This window comes from Hemicordylus capensis, chromosome 2 (genome assembly GCF_027244095.1).
Source record: "Hemicordylus capensis ecotype Gifberg chromosome 2, rHemCap1.1.pri, whole genome shotgun sequence".
NCBI lineage: Eukaryota > Metazoa > Chordata > Lepidosauria > Squamata > Cordylidae > Hemicordylus > Hemicordylus capensis.
The window spans coordinates 139984540-139998241 of NC_069658.1; the positions used below are offsets into that span (position 1 = coordinate 139984540).

A 13702-nucleotide genomic window follows, 5' to 3' on the forward strand; every position below is an offset into this window, starting at 1 on the left:
CCACTGCTGCTGTTTGAGGCTATTGAGGCTGGAGGGGGGGCAGGCAGGAAAGGGATGGGCCGAAGCCTGTCAGCAGCCTAAGGGGAACAAGTGGCAATTGTGGTGGCAGCAGCAAGAAACCACTGCTGTTGCTACTGCGCAGGAGGAGCAGGAGTGGGGCTCGGGTGAGGGTGGGGAGGTCTCTGGGGATAGGGGGCTGTAGCTTTGCCAATAGGCACCAGCAACGCTGCAGCCATGACCAAGCAGAGTGAGGGGAATGGAGTAAAGAGATGACCAAGAGGGGTGAGGTGAATGGAAGCAACTGGATGGAGGAGGACAAGCAGGAGTGCAGCTCAGGTGAGGATGGAGAGATCTCTGAGGTGAGGGGGAATGTGGCAGGGGGTGAGGGGAGCAATCAAGTACTAGCATGCAGATGCTCTGTGCAGGGGCGCATCTAGGTCATTTTGGTATCTAGACCGCCCCTGGCGGGAGGCCCCCCCCCAGCATGAGGCCCCCCCCAAATCTACTTTTGGGGGCCTCCTGCACCTGCCTTGCTGTGCTGAATATTCATTTTAAAAATATATTTTCCAGCCACCACACAGCCAAGGGGTGACTGCTGGGAGCTGCCAGCAGTCCTTCTCCGCCCCCCGCCACCTCCCACCAGCGATGGCAGTGCTGACTGGAGCGCAATGCTGGGCCTGCTGTTCAGCCCCGTGCCTCTAATGAACTGCGAGGCACGCCTGCGCACTTGTGAGAGTTTGTTGCAAGCCCGTGACTTCAGGCGTGCCTCGCAGTTCGTTAGAGATGTGGGGCCAAAGGGCAGGCCCAGCATCGCTCTCCCGTCACCGCTGCCAGGGGGGGGGAAGAAGGACTGCGGGATTGCCGTGGGCAGCGCAGCCTGCTTCGGCATGGCACAGCCTGTTGCGGCAATGGAGGGAGTAGGGGAGTGTTTGGGGGCCCTCCCAGGCAGCGAGGACCAGACCAGATTCCCGTGGCCCAGTCCTAAGAGCGCCTCTGGCTCTCTGCGGGTTAAGCTAGTTGATTTTGATTTCTCAAATACCATCAGATACTAAATACTATGACATGTCAACATTCAAACACTGCTTGATAACAAACTTCATTGTGTGCAGCAATGTCACCAAGCCTCATAATTACCTGGTTTAGGAAGCCAAATTGGTATGTTTGCAATGTGTGCCTGTATTCTGAATTGAAACCCACCCACCCCAAACACACACATACAAAAACATACACACATTCACAAATGCAGATTACAATTTGGAGGACACTCTTTCCCTCTCTGCTGTTGTCCAGCAGCTGCAGCTGCCAAGTAAAGGAGCTTGCAGGCATATGAGTGGGTGGCGAGGGGAGAGTTGGTCTTGTGGTGGCAAGCACGACTTGTCCTCTTAGCTAAGCAGGGTCCACCCTGGTTGCATATGAATGGGAGACTTGAAGTGTGAGCAATGTAGGATATTTCCCTTAGGGGAAGGAGTCACTCTGGGAAGAGCAGAAAGTTCCTGGTTCCCTCCTTGGCATATCCAAGACAGGACAAGATTTTATTTTTTTTAATAGGACAAGATTTTTTTATTAAACCAACAAACTACCAAAGCATACAGTACGTCTCCAAGATAGGGCTCAGAGAGACTGCTGCCTACAACCTTGGAGAAGCCGCTGCCAGTCTGGGTAGACAATACTGAGCTAGATGGACCTGTGGTCTGACTCAGTATATGGCAGCTTCCTATGTTCCTATAAGAGTTGGGGGCTTCTTTGCAGCACTTATGCACCAAGATCAGTCATAAGCACTACTCCTCTCCAAGGGCCTGTTTCTCTTATATTCTAAGGCTTAGTATTAACAAATGTGTAGAAGCAAGCTCTTTGCTGCCTGTGTTACAAAGGTCAGTATAGGCTAATGGAATGAGAACTGGGCATCCCGCTTCAGAGTGTCAGCAGTGATTCCCAGGCACTGCTTGTCAAACTGAGTTGGGCAGTGGTGAGTGAGTTTGTGAGTGAGAAAGATTGAGATTTCAGTGCGATCCAATCTTGTGCTGCCTTCAGGATGTGTAGCAGGTGGATGAGGTGGCAGTTTGCTTCAGGTCTAAGACCAGGATCAGTCAGGAGAACCAGATGACTGATCTCTTCCCCCTTCACTTTCACCCTAAGGTTGTTATCTCTTTCTCTTCTGCTCACGGGTGGAAATTTAGCAAGCAGTGACTTGGAACCACTCCTGACTTCCCCCTGCTGGATGGAAGGACTCACTTCGCAGCCACCCACAATGGAAGAATGTGTTGGACAGTCACTTTCAATAGCCCTGGCTTTCTGGAGATGGACTATAGATCGTATGCTGATGTAAGTAATGATGTAAGGAAGTGAATGATTATGTAAGATGAAGCTGATGTAATTAAAGAAAGATGTAAGTAGGACATAGAGGCGAGTCTCACACAATCAGTGAGACTCGCCGTAAGGGCGTTGGCGGGGAGAGCGGGCTTAGCCCACTCTCCCTGCAGACAACCAAGGCAGCAGCCCTGACTGCCAGCTCCGTCACAGAGCCGGTGGGGGCTGTGGATATTGGGGGCTGCATGGCCCCCGGAAGTTCCAGGATGCCTTGCGCGAGCAAGTGGGGCATGCTGGAGAGCCCCTGAGCCCGGGAGGCTGCTTGCAGCCTCCTGGTGGGGGTCCCCTCATGTGTTTCTGTGGTGCGGAGCCGTGCCGTGGCAATACACGATCAAAAAAATGTGGTTAATGGAGCGCTCGCTCCGTTCACCTCGTTCTACAGTGAGGGAAATAATTATTTGATCCCCTGCTGATTTTGTCCGTTTGCCCTCTGACACAGAAATGACCAGGCTATAATTGGAATGGTAGGTTTATTGTAGCTGTGAGAGACAGAATAACAACAAACAAACCCTCAAAAACCCAGTGCCCAAAAGTCAGCGATGGATTTGCATTGTAGTGAAGGAAATAAGTATTTGATCCCCTATCAACCAGCAAGATTTCAGGCTCCCAGGTGTCTTTTCACTATATGCAGGTAACGAGCTGAGATGAGGAACACCCTCTGTAAGGGAGTGCTCCTAATCCCAGCTTGTTACAGTACCTGTATAAAAGACACCTGTCCATAGAAGCAAGCAATCACTCAGCTTTCAAACTTACCACCATGCCCAAGACCAAAGAGCTGTCGAAGGATGTCAGGGACAAGGTTGTAGACCTGCACAAGGCTGGACTGGGCTACAAGACTATCGCCAAGCAGCTTGGTGAGAAGGTGACTACAGTTGGCACGATAACTCGCAAATGGAAGGAACACAAAATAACTCTCAATCTCCCTCAGTCTGGGGCTCCATGCAAGATCTCACCTTGTGGAGTTGCAATGATCATGAGAACGGTGACAAAGCAGCCCAGAACTACACGGGGGGATCTTGTCAATGATCTCAGGGCAGCTGGAACCATAGTCACCAAGAAAACAATTGGTAACACACTACGCCGTGAAGGACTGAAATCTTGCAGTGCCCGCAAGGTCCCCCTGCTCAAGGCAGCACATGTACAGGCCCGTCTGCAGTTTGCCAATGCACATCTGAATGATCCAGAGGAGAACTGGGCGAAAGTGTTGTGGTCAGATGAGACCAAAATCGAGCTCTTTGGCATCAACTCAACTCGCCGTGTGTGGAGGAGGAGGAATGCTGCCTATGAGCCCAAGAACACCATCCCCATCGTCAAACATGGAGGTGGACACATTATGCTTTGGGGGTGTTTTTCTGCTAAGGGGACAGGACACCTTCACCGCATCGAAGGGACGATGGACGGGACCATGTACCGTCAGGTCTTGGGTGAGCACCTCCTTCCCTCAGCCAGGGCATTGAGAATGGGTCGTGGATGGGTATTCCAGCATGACAATGACCCAAAACACACAGCCAAGGCAACAAAGGAGTGGCTCAAGAAGAAGCACATGAAGGTCCTGGAGTGGCCCAGCCAGTCTCCAGACCTTAATCCCATAGAAAATCTGTGGAGGGAGCTGAAGGTTCGGGTTGCCAAACATCAGCCTCGAAACCTTTCTGACTTGGAGAGGATCTGCAAAGAGGAGTGGGACAACATCCCTCCTGGGTTGTGTGCAAACCTGGTGGCCAACTACAAGAAACGTCTGACCTCTGTGATTGCCAACAAGGGTTTTGCCACCAAGTACTAAGACATCTTTTGTGAAGGGATCGAATGCTTATTTCCCTCACTACAATGCAAATCCATCGCTGACTTTTGGGCACTGGGCTTTTGAGGGTTTGTTTGTTGTTATTCTGTCTCTCACAGCTACAATAAACCTACCATTCCAATTATAGCCTGGTCATTATAGCCAAGGCAAACGGACAAAATCAGCAGGGGATCAAATACTTATTTCCCTCACTGTAGGTGAGGGCCACTTCAGTGAGTTACCCACTTTGAGGAAAACGGGCTCGCCTGTGAGCCCAGTGGTTCCCACACTTGCCCAAATGCGGGCTAGGCTCCTTTAGCCCACTTTTGGCCGATTGTGAGAATAGCTTCATAGAGTCACATGTACATGACAGAGCAGGAAAGAAATGTTCACATCTGTAGACGCTACAATCATGTGATACTACTCCCCAGACTATGAGAAACACCTATATCAGGCAGCAGCGATATAGAAAGATTATGAAAGGCATCATCTCATACTGAGTGGGAGGAGGCAATGGTAAAACCCTCTTGTATTCTACCAAAGACAACCATAGGGCTCTGTGGGAGCCAGGAGTTAACACTGACTCGACGGCACACTTTACTTTTACTCCACAACTACAGAGCTCACGCTTTAACCGCTGGCTCCACTGAAGTCATCTATGGCAGAAGACTAGTTTGGGTTTCCCTGAGGGCACGTTTGTCATTCCCCCAAAGTTGGTTCAGCTGTAAACGTATTCCCTTCCCCCCGCTCAGCTTTCATACATACTACAAATAAACTACATTTTCAGCCCTTCTATTCCTGAGTAAATGGCTTGTCTTCAAAGTACACTTAAATTCTTTAACAATGTGAAGTGACATTGCAAATGCAAGCACAGAGTAGTGTGTGTGTTTGTATCTGGACAGAGTACATCTGTACCATCAAGGCTTTGTACCTGGACAGAGCAAATGGAAAGACACATTTGTCAGCTTTGTAAATCCAAAGGGTTTCAAGAAATAAATTTTGAAATCATATAAAGCAGCAAAGCATATTTGTTACTATGCTTCCAGTCTATTACTAACACGCAGCCTTATAAGTGCTCGAAAAAGCAGCAGGCTCTTTTAAATGTTTAATGCCTTGGGGCATGCAAAATTACTAGTACGAGTATAATTACATATCATGATGAAATACACATTTTCGCAGATTTGCTGGTATTTATTTATTTATTTATTTTAAATTAAAGTAGGCCTCGTGGCGGGGGCAGCAGTGGGGCCCTCCGGAGCTCTTCGGGTCTGGGCAGTTTTTGGACCTAAGTGCACCCCTGGTCACTGGTTAGGAAATTTACTGTGAGTAAGCACATTTCATTGTGACAGCGACTGACACTTAAATGCAACTGTGGTGCTATACTTACATATCTATATTTGTGGACATTTATTTTATTACAGTCAATTGGCAACTTTATACAAGAGTGTACATAAAATGAGTCATTCTGCATGTCCTTTCTGCTACTATAAATAAATAAAAAGAATTATTTGCTCATGCAGTTAAAAAAAATGACTCATACACTTGTAGGAGCATGAGATACTGGAGGACCAAACGAGATAGTACAAGGGGTGCATGGCCGTGTCACTGAGAGTAGCAGGTCCATGTCTCCTGCCTATGTCACGTTCAGTCCAACATGAGATACTGGAGGACCAAACGAGATGGTACAAGGGGTGCATGGCCATGTCACTGAGTCCAACGCAGTTCCATGTCTCCTGCCTATGTCATGTTCAGTCCAATGAGAGGTGTGAGCTGGCATCCTCATGTGCAGACTATCCGAGGCTCCTGCAAGTGGCAGCCAGTGAAGCAGCCTGAGGGTGGGGAAACTCGACTGGCCATTACTGGGAAAGCAGAAGACGAAGCAGAGGTGGGGCTGCCACTCTTGATCGCCTTTCACTTACCAGGGTTACACAAACACAGGGGCGGTTCAAACAGGAAAGTCCCTGCAACATGCACTCAGGAGATTGTATATTGTGCCAACACTCCCCTACTAACCATAGGATTTTTCAAAGGGAGACTTTTGTGGTCCCCTTGTGGCAGGAGCGACTCCTCCATGTGAAGAGGTGAAGCAGCAGCTTCAGGTAGCCATTGTGCCATGGGGTGGCAAATTTGGGTAGTCCCCCCCCTTATAGGCATCACTTATCTACCAGCTGCGGCCACCCCAGCATCACCTCCATTGCTGCCCCTGTATGCTCCCTCCCAGCCCCATATTCTTTCTTTCCCAGCCCCAAGGTTATCCACTTTTGGTGTTGGAGGGAAGAGTGTGGTAGCAGTGAGAGGCAAGGGGCCTCCCAATCATCAATCATGTATTTGCAAAGATCAAGTTAGGACGAGGGGAGAGTAATCATGTGGGAACCAGGAGCTATACAGGATCTTCTCATCCACTCAAAAAATTGCTTGAGATAAACTGCCTATTAACACCCAACTGTGAAAACTCAAATTTATTTCACACTCAAATGGCTTCTTTTGTTTTCTTTTGCTCTAGCCCCCTCCCCCAATCTAAGACACAACACTGATCTCAGTCTCACCTTGACAGGTATGATCTGCATTCCTGTTTGGCTTTGATTGCCCACTCAGTATCCACTGTCAGTATCCACTGTCAGACCCAAACTGCCTGTTGTGCATGGACACTGCCAACCCCTATTTTCCCCTGCTCTCCAGGGGAAGATTCAGAGAGAGACATGGGTCAGGAGCAATCACACATCACACCCAGGTGTATACTGTTTATTATTTCATGTTTTATTTGTTTGTTTGTTTGTTTATTCATTTTAATTTATTAATAAGACAATACATAAACATGAATAGTAAAGCTGATACATAATGACATCCATTAACCATCCTTCCAGTTATGTAAATAATTAGCCATCCTATAAGAAAAATAATTAAAAATATTTCAAAAATTCATAACAAATCATAGGAGTGTCTGATTGCTTTGGGGTTTGGGTGGTAGTTGGCACCCATGGGTGCTCCACAATAGGGAATAATCAGCTGGTTCAAGTTCCATTATACCCTATGAGAAAAAATTAAAATTATTTCAAAAATTCATTTTAAAAAATCGTTCGAGTGTCCAATTGCTTTGGGGGTTAGGTGGTAGGCACCCATGGGTGCCAAATACCACCCCACCCACTTTGGGAGGGTCAAACCAGTTTGAACTGGTTCAAATAGAACCCCCTCAGTTCAGTTCAAATTCGAACTGGCAGCTCGAACCTAAAGGCTGGTTCAGTTTGAATTTGAACCCTCAGACCGGTTTGAATTTGAACCGGTTTGCACATCCCTATTCATTACACACCTTCATTTCTTCTGTTCATTTTGACCCCACTGTTTTGCAAGTGGGGGTGGGGAATTAATGGCATCCCATATTCCAACTACCCCGCAACCCACAAGCCACTGGGTACTTGCTCATATTTTAAGATTTTTTGAGGTGTTTAGACTCTTTAGTGTGTAATGAATCCTCATAGGGATTCATTATGAGGAAAGGTTATTAGACACCAAAGAGCCTAAACACTTGGGGGGGGGGAATCCTAGAACATAAACTGAGTAGTACCTCACTGTCTTGCAGGTGGGAGTGGGGTATAGTTGGCATATGGCAGTTGACAGCTGGCACTGTCAAAAAGACAGTCAAAATGAATAGAAGAAATGAAGTTGTGTAATGACTCCTCATAGGGATTCATTGAGGGAAAGTTATTATACACCAAAGAATCCAATCACTTGAAAAATAGTGACCACACATTTTGCTCCATAACTCAACTTCTACAAGGGCTAGAGCTTAGCTTGTTGTTGGTTTTTTTTAAATGAAAGCTGGGAATCTGGGGAAATTAATAGGAGGGATCTGAATCTCAAATCTATTCGAATCAAATCAGGCATGATTCAATTTGTACCCAAATCTAGCCAATGGACCACAGGAGTGATTTGTTTTGTCTCCAAATCACCCAGATTCGTGTACAAATCAATTTGTACCCAAACCAATTTGCACATCCCTAGTGATTTGTCTTGTCTATAAATCACCCAAATCGGCCAGATTTGGGTACAAATCATTTTGTACCTGAATCGTTTTGCACATCCCTACTAATGAGTTCTGTGGGGGGAAAGATAATGTACTCAGCTTTTGTTACACAACCAAGAGGTTCAAGCAATATGTGGGAGAATGTGAACCAGTGTGCCAATATACCAGTGTCCCAGTGGATCAGTGTGCCAATGTACCAATGTTGCAGTCTCCCTGAATCTCATATGCTTTCTCTGTGGTTATCTAAACCCCTTAGCCTAGGTTCAATCCATGGATATGTGAGGAGATAAAAGCAATTAAACAGGGATTGTCTTATAATTTTACTTAAGGAAATAGTTTTGGAGAGGAACAATAGATATATTGTCCTTGCAAGCAAAGCTAATTTATCTCATTCTAATAGAAGCAGTTTACCTAGCAGTGGAAGGGAGGAGGGAAAGGGAGGAGGGGAAAGGGAATCTGGGAAAGTCCATTTCCAAAAGTGCAGGGAGACCTTAAATGGCCCGTTTAAGGTCTCTCCCGACAATTACAGATGTTCTGGTTTTATCCTCTTTTGAGTCCTTGACTGCTTTCGGGGTCAATTCCTCACATCCATCAAAACTTAAAGTTATGACAACTCCGATCCCACCTGTCTGGGCTTGGTCTTCAGATGTTCTTTAGATGCTCTCCTTTCATTCTTTTTCATCTTGTCATCTTGTCAGCATACACAGCCTCTTATCTTCAGCAACCCCAGATATTCAAAATAAATTGTTTATACTTTTCTCTTAAGTCTCCGGCCTTGTTTGTTCAACACTGTTTATTTAACAGTCATCACTTTTTCTTTCTGGTCCTTTGGTCACAAGGTCTTTATCAGACTTTCAAAAAAGGGAATTTGAGGAAAGAGGGGACAGGGGGAAGATTACAATTATGTTAAATTGCCGTATAGAAAGCAGATGCCAGGTGTCTTGAATAGGATACAGTAAATACAAGGTGACTGAATTAAAAGCTCATTATTTCTATCTATAAGGCTAATACTTATAATAATTCTGCCTCTCACTTCTTGATTATTCTGGCTAACAACATGCAAGATCTTGAGTTCATGTCTTGGTGATGGAACAAATGGAGAAGGACCAACAAAATAAGCGGAGGAAAGATCAAAATGCTGTTGAAGATGCAGTGCAGTAAGAGGAGACTTCCTTTCATTATTAAATTTGTTAAATAAATTTGTCAAACAAACAAACAAATAAATAATACATAAAAGTAGCTAATCTGGTACTTTGTCATGGTTTAACCCAGCAAGACTGTTTATAAATCAGCACATTCAGTGTCTGGAGTCTTTGATGTGGTTTTTTACCCTACTTTCCTTAAGGAAAATAAGTGTATGAGATTACCTAGCACTGTGTGTGGGTATGTGTGTCCATTTGTCTCTGTGTGTGTATCCCCTATCAACTTCACAGTGCCTGGACCAATATGTAATAAATTGGGTACAGTTATAGGGACACATTGGGACACCTCAACAGCGTAGTTTGTGATGATGTCATCCAGCCTGGTTCAAGATGGTGGACACGTAAACATTTAAAGATGATGAAGAATATTTATATACCGCTTTTCAACAAAAGTTCCCAAAACAGTTTACATAGATATAAATAAATGAGGTGCAAGTGGTCTAACTTGTGAACCACCTAACCTAACTGATTTGAACCAAATTCGGTACAGTCATAGTGAGTGACACCTAGAGACACCTCAACAGTGTAGTTTGTGATGATGTCATTCATCCCAATTTAAGATGATGGATGTGTAAACATTTGAGGCGCAAATGGTCTAACATGTGAACCACCTAACCAATTTGAAGCAAATTTGTTACAGCTTTAGGGACACATAGGGATACCTCAACAGTGTAGTTTGTAATGATGTCATCCACTCCGATTCAAGATGGTGGACACATAAAACATTTGAGGGTCAAGTGGTCTAACTTGTGAACTGCCTAACCAATATGTTCATATTGGTTAGGCGGTTCACAAGTTAGCACAGTCATAGTGAGTGACACTTAGGGACAACCTCAACAGCAAAATCTGTGATGATGTCATTCATCCTGATTCAAGATAGTTGATGTGTAAACATTTGAGGCGCAAGTAGGCTAACTTATAGATTGTCTAACCAATTTGAACCAAATTTGCTACAGCTGTAGGGACACATAGGGATGTCTCAAGGGCATAGTTTGTAATGATGTAATCCACTCTGATTCAACATGGTGGGTGCACAAACATTTGAGGTACAAGTGGGCTAACGGAAGTGGGCTACAGGAAGTACTTTTTCACCCAACACATAAGCAACTTGTGGAATTCTCTGCCACAAAATGTGTTGATTGCCAGCAGTCTGGATGGCTTTAAGAGGGGGTTAGATAAATTAACAGGGGACAGGTCTATCAATGGCTGCTACTCTGAGGGCTATAGGCCACCTCTAGCCTCAGAGACTAGATGCTTCTAATATCAGTTGCAGGGGAGTAACAGTAGGATGGAGGGCATGCCCTCAGCTCTTGCCTGTGGGCTTCTCAGAGGCATCTCATGGGCCACTGTGTGAAACTGGATGCTGAACTAGATAGGCCTTGAGGCTTATCCAGCAGGGCTGTTCTCATGTTCTTAACTTGTGGAACATCTATCCGATTTGGACCAAATTTGGTGCAGTTGTAGTGAGTGACACAAAGGATCAGCAGCGCAATTTGTGATGATGTCATCTATCCCAATTCAAGATAGCTGACACATGAATGTTTGAGGCACGTGGGAACCAATTTGGATGAAATTTGATGCAATTGTTGGGACACATAGGGACAGCTCTGTCTGGCCAGATTCCCCCTTCAACCCACAGACTGATGTGGAAGGGCTGAGCAGTTTCGGCCTCAGAGTCCAGAAAGGAGAGTGGGTTGAGTATCACCCTGGTCCTCGTCCTTTCCAGGCTAGTCGGTTCTCATGTCTGCCTCTCTCCAGAGGTCCCAGACACTCCCCAGAAGATAGCCTCTCATCCCCAGCTGCTCCCATATATGCCTCTTCGTAGGCTATGCACCTCCCACACCCCTGTATTGGGCCAATGCCCCTCCTTTATTCACGGTGAGCCCTTATCCTCTATAATTGCCATCTAGTTGTTGTCTGGGTGTCTTCCCTCCCTCTCCAGCCCCCTCCCTCTAGGACATGCACCGCTGACATCATCCGGGTGCACCTCCCCAGCAACCCTTCCCTGCAGCTGCCCAGCTCTTGATTGTGCAGTGGCTGGGGTACCCCGGCTGCTTCAGCCCATATTTGGCTATGGGGGCTTGATTCCTGCCCGTTGGCAGGTCCCTCACTCTCCCTGGCCACCGCCCATCCCTGCCTCTGCAGAGAGCCCAGTGGATCCCTCCCTGGAAGTAAGCACAGTGGACAACTCTATGCCCTATGAGACTATGCTCAGGACAACTTCAAAGGCATAGTCTGTGATGATGACACCCACCCTAATTCAAGTTGGCAGACGTGAATGTTTGAGGTGCAAGTACCGATTTAGACCAAATTTAGTCCTGTTGTAGGGATAGTGAAAGGAAAGTAGACAGATTAGATCTTACTAGAACAACTTGCTCTAATATGTCTTTATTTACAAATATACAGGATGAGATGTGTGGAGACACCCAGGCCAGTAGTGTTAGGCTCTAAAATAGCATCAGTCCCCACCCTGCCCCCACCCCAAAAAGCAACAACAGGCAGCTCCTCAAACCTGCTTCTTGCCAGCTAGTTAAAAAAACCCAACATTTTCAGACTTGTTTTCCTTTACCAGCAACATTCAAAACAAGAATGCCTCCCACCCCCTTCCCTACCATACAAATAGTGAAGGAGCAAAATCGCGCAATCCATCCCTTGCCCTGACAGGTAGATGTGATCTGCATTCCGGGTTCTAGCAACATTAATTGGCCATCATTGCTCATGAAACAAGTAACTTCAGTTATCCACCTAGACAAAACCCAAAGAAATAGTCAGTTTACAGGACCAATGCTATTAGGTTATCATTATCATTTCATATCCTGTATGTTGGTGCATTACCTTAATAAGAACAAGAACAAGAACGATCATCATCATCATCATCATCATCATCATCATCATCCTCATCCTGTGAAAGAAAGAGAGAGAGAGAGAGAGAGAGAGAGAGAGAGAGAGAGAGAGAGAGAGAGAGCCCTTCAGTGAGCATTTGTACCATTCTCATCATGTCAACACTGCATTTGGCTAAGACATAGCTCGTGGAAAATACTTTTAGAATGGAACAAATCACCAAAAACATACATACAACAAGATCACAAATCTAAAACATTTGCTTTCTGCATTTATTCAGAAAGCAGCTGCATCTTTCTCAGGGCACAAAGCCTATGTTATATATACATAACCTACAATGCCAGGAAATACTTGAGTCCTCTGAAGTGTTGTTGTGATGGGGGAAAGATGTTTTCAATGTCTGAAGCAAGCTAGGAAAATGGGAGCTCACACTGACTCACTCAGATTTCACAGGGATTAATCTCTGCTAAATTGTTCCTCTGAAGAGCCATTTTCTTATAAACAGCACATGTGCAAATATGAAGATCCCACAGCTTATCATAAAAGGATGATTTCATCAGCCAATAACATTCTCTCTCTTCTTCTCTTTGCTTGCAATGAATGCAGACATTTTGTTTCCTCTTCATCTGTTACAATTCTGTCATTTCCACGCTTAATTGTAAAACCGTTGCACCTAGAAATGAAGTCCTCATTATGGTGGCATCAAGAGAAAATGTAGTTCAGGGCACAGGTTTTTCTGAATAAAAATTACTAAAGTTACACACACTTCACAATTACACTAAAAATGCATCCATATTTTCTTGATCAGCTTCAGCCAGGCATGAGGCATTCTCCTTGCAACTGCAGGGGGTAAGGTAATATTGCCACTTTAGTTTCCTTCCTTCCTTCCTTCCATCCATTTAAGATGGGTGAGATAGAGATTTTGTGGTAAGATAGATACTTATTTTGTTGTATATTTTGTATTACATATCTTGAAAAAAGAAAAAAAAACAATAAAAATTTGCCAACAATAAAAACTTATTCTAAAAACACACTTCTGGGTATTTCCAGTACGTCAGGGTTCAGGAATGGAACAGCACTTTCTGAGCAATGACAGTATTTTGAGGATTCCCCTACTCCCATTAGCAGTAGCCAGTGTTAAGTAAGGTTCCCTCCTTACTCGGAAGGATGTTACTGCCAATGTACTGACAGAGAGAGGGGAAATCTGAGAGGGATATAGAGTGGTGGGTGCATCCAAAATTTATTGATGGATACTTTGGACTTTCCAATAACACACTAATGTGCTCCAGAAAACAGGCTGGGAATCAACAGGCTAAGGAGTAGACCTGGACATGGGAAACCTGGGTTCATATTACTGGATCTATCTATCTATCTATCTATCTATCTATCTATCTATCTATCTATCTATCTATCTATCTATTAAGGCCACTATAAATCTGATGGTGTGTACATGCACCTAAGTTTGGTATGCACACTTAATCAGTGCAAAGTTAT

General features: G+C 45.2%; 1 long non-coding RNA gene across 2 annotated transcripts; it reads left to right on the forward strand.

The window, feature by feature from the left end:
• Positions 1–218: 218 nt before the first annotated feature.
• On the forward strand, positions 219–9372 carry LOC128347411 (uncharacterized). Of its 2 annotated transcripts, none has more exons than XR_008317554.1 (3): positions 219–336; positions 2178–2322; positions 9230–9372. It is a non-coding gene; the product is annotated as an uncharacterized LOC128347411 (long non-coding RNA). The 2 variants fall into 2 exon arrangements; XR_008317553.1 differs by having other exon boundaries at positions 272–336; positions 2137–2322.
• Positions 9373–13702: the final 4330 nt, after the last annotated feature.